The 3,303-nt window shown below is 46.8% G+C and overlaps 1 pseudogene; it reads left to right on the top strand.

Annotated features, from left to right (window-relative positions):
- Positions 1-994, top strand: part of LOC111829419 — a 5,604-nt pseudogene extending 4,610 nt beyond the window's left edge.
- Positions 995-3,303: the final 2,309 nt, after the last annotated feature.

The raw sequence follows: 3,303 nt of genomic DNA, 5'->3' as shown, positions 1-3,303 counted from the left end.
TTTCATCACCAAGTGTGACGCCTGCCAGAGGATGGGTAACATCAACAGAAGGAATGAGATGCCTCAGAACCCGATTTGAGTAGAAATTTTTGATGTTTGGGGAATTGATTTCATGGGACCGTTCAACCCTCCATCAAATGGCAACGTCTACATTCTGGTCGCAGTTGATTATGTCTCAAAATGGGTTGAAGCCATTGCAAGTCCCACCAATGATCACAAGGTTGTTCTGAAACTGTTCAAGAGCATCATCTTTCCCAGGTATGGAGTACCAAGAGCAGTGATCAGTGATGGTGGTACACACTTCATCAACAAAGTTTTTGAAAGCATGTTGAAGAAGTATGGTGTGAAACATAAGGTGTCTACAGCCTACCATCCCCAGACATGTGGACAAGTTGAGGTCTCCAACAAGCAGATAAAAGGAATCTTGTCAAGAGTTGTTGGGGCTTCGAAAAAAGATTGGTCTACCTAGTTGGATGATACTCTATGGGCGTACAGAACAGCTTTCAAGACACCAATAGGAAGGACGCCTTTTCAGTTGGTGTATGGTAAAGCATGTCATCTCCCGGTGGAGATTGAGTATAAGGCGCTTTGGGCTAGCAAGCTTCTGAACTTGGACATTGATGCAGCCCAGGCTAAGAGATTTTTTGATATCCATGAACTTGAGGAAATCAGACTTGATGCTTTTGAAAGTTCAAAAATCTACAAGGAGAGAACCAAAGCTTTCCATGACAAGAGAATTGTTGTTAAGGAGCTTAAGGCTGGAGATCACGTCTTGCTGTTCAATTCCAGACTTAAGCTGTTTCCTGGAAAGCTCAAATCTAGATGGTCTGGACCGTTTGAAATCAAGGGTGTTTTGCCATTTGGTGCAATCACTCTCCTGAACAAGGATGGCAGCGAGTTCACTGTGAACGGTCAACGTGTCAAGCGTTACCTAGCTGATCAAGAGACACCAGAGGGGTCCTCCATACCTCTCTATGAGCCTCCCAAAGCCTAAAAGGCATAAACAGTCAAGCTTAATGACTTTAAACAAGCTCACTTGGGAGGAAGTCCCAAAGGTATCCTTGTACATACTGCCTAGGATTTTTTGTGTTTTTGATTTTTGTTTTTGGTTTTGTGTTGTTCAGGATTTTAAAGATATGAGTGAGCAGGAGATACAGAATCGAACATGTTTAAGTGAGGAGGTGGGATGATTTTCACTAGGTAGAGATGTTTGAAAAAAAAAAAAAAAAAAAAAAAAAAATACGGACGGACGTATAGCCTAATCTCACTCGACACATCCAAACCACACATATCTTATCCTCACTCCCACCACTCACTCGACCTCACATAATCACTCTATCATCTCACCCACTCGATTCACTCCTGTCACTCGATTTCATCACATTTTTTCTCTCATCTCTCTCTCACTCGACCCTATCCTCTCAACCTTCATTCGATTAGGAGCTCACCGTGCCACTCGATTCTCCATCTCTCGCCTCCTCACTCCACGCAGCCACCACTCGACCCACCGTCTCGAGTCAAGCCGTCGGAGCATCCTCTTCACTCGACCGTATTCACTCGAGCACCGAGGCTCACGCGACCCGTACTCACCATCCGCTCTCGCTTTCGCTCGACTCGTCGGATTTCAGCCCACTCGACCGGCCAAGCAAGCTCCTTCACCTCCTCACTCGACGAGTACACAACTGCTCACTCGACGGAGGAACCTCACCGCCACTCGTCCAGAGAACCGTTCACGAAGCTTTCACTCGCCGTGACCGACGCTTGACTCACTCGACGGAGTAATCATCACCACTCGAGCTCGCCGATTCACCATCTCTCGTCTCACTCACCCGTCGCGGATACTCAACCGGATCACCCCACTCGACAAGCTCTTCCCATTCACTCGAGTATAGGAGCCCTCATCGCATACTCGGCTAACGGAAACTCCACTCGGCTAATCTCACTCGACAATTCACTCGACGGAAGCAGCCACCACTCGAGCTTCCCATTGATTTACTCTACATACGCGTGTGTACCTCGACCGAGCACAAGTTCACTCGACCGAGCACAAGTTCACTCGACCGAACCCAGCTGGATACTCACACGACCGGTGCGTCTCTCTCACTCGACCCGCTAGTGCCTTGCATAGCTCACTCGACTGAAAGTGCAAAAGTGATAAATTTGCTAAGTGTTACTTCCCTTTGCATTTTTCTATATAAATTGGCTATTTAATCTTGATATTTGGCACACTAACAAGCTAATTTTTAGCTTTGAGTTTCAACTGTTTCAGTTTCACAATGTCAAGAGATTTGTTGCATGAAATGCGTGAGAAGTATGGTTGTAAACCAACAGAGCGTGCATCTCCTCAGTCTATGTCTAAGGTTTATATGGAGAAGAAGAAAGCTGCATATGAGAGAGCGTCTGGTGTTGGTCCTTCTCAGGCAAGAAGCAGAGCTAAGTCTTCGGGTAAGAAACCAATGGAGCTGCAGGATGACGACAGTGATTATGAGCTTGAAGAGCATCCACCTGTCCCAGCTCGCAAGTCAGTGCAGAAGAAGAAGACAGAGAAGTGGTTAGCCCCGGGAGAGTATTACAAGCTGTTTCAGCAGCATGAGTTTCAGGGCACGAGGTATCCTTGCCAGCAGACGATGGATGAGCTGGCTATCTCGAGTGATGTCGAGTATATGTTCGAGCATTGTCATCTCAGAACACTCATGACTAGTCCGCGAAATGCATACCGAGAGGAGACAATTCAGTTCCTCTGTACGCTTGCCATACATCTTTATGAGGATGATCCGGACATAGCGTCGGATGGAGGATTGGGATACATCACCTTCACCATCCATGATCATGAGTATCTTCTGACCACCAGAGAGCTGGAAGGTTTGTTTGGATTCCCTAATGGAACAGGGACTGGGCAGAGGATTGATAGGGATGAATTGTTGGCTCTTTGGGAAACGATTGGGAATGATAAGAAGTTCGCTTCATCTAGGACCAAGAGCAACCACATCAGAAGTCCAGTTATCCGCTACTTCCATCGATCAGTTGCAAACGTGTTCTTCGCGAGGGAGACAACAGGGACACTGATCAACGGGGAGCTGGAGATGATTGATCTTGCACTTAAAGATCTCTTGTTAACAGCAGTAGATGGGACACTACTGCGAGGTGATACGACTGATACATCCCCCTCGTTCACCCTGTTGCACCAGCTACTCAGTTATAGAACTTGGGTAGTGAAGCTGAGCAGCTGCAGAACTCAAGGAGTTATGTGTATGGGAGGGTTGGTGACAGTCATCTTGGAAGCTTGTAGCGTCCCGCTGAGTT

The sequence above is a fragment of the Capsella rubella genome, unplaced genomic scaffold (assembly GCF_000375325.1).
Source record: "Capsella rubella cultivar Monte Gargano unplaced genomic scaffold, Caprub1_0 scaffold_7, whole genome shotgun sequence".
Classification (NCBI taxonomy): Eukaryota; Viridiplantae; Streptophyta; class Magnoliopsida; order Brassicales; family Brassicaceae; genus Capsella; species Capsella rubella.
This window is presented reverse-complemented; position numbering and strand designations above follow the sequence as displayed.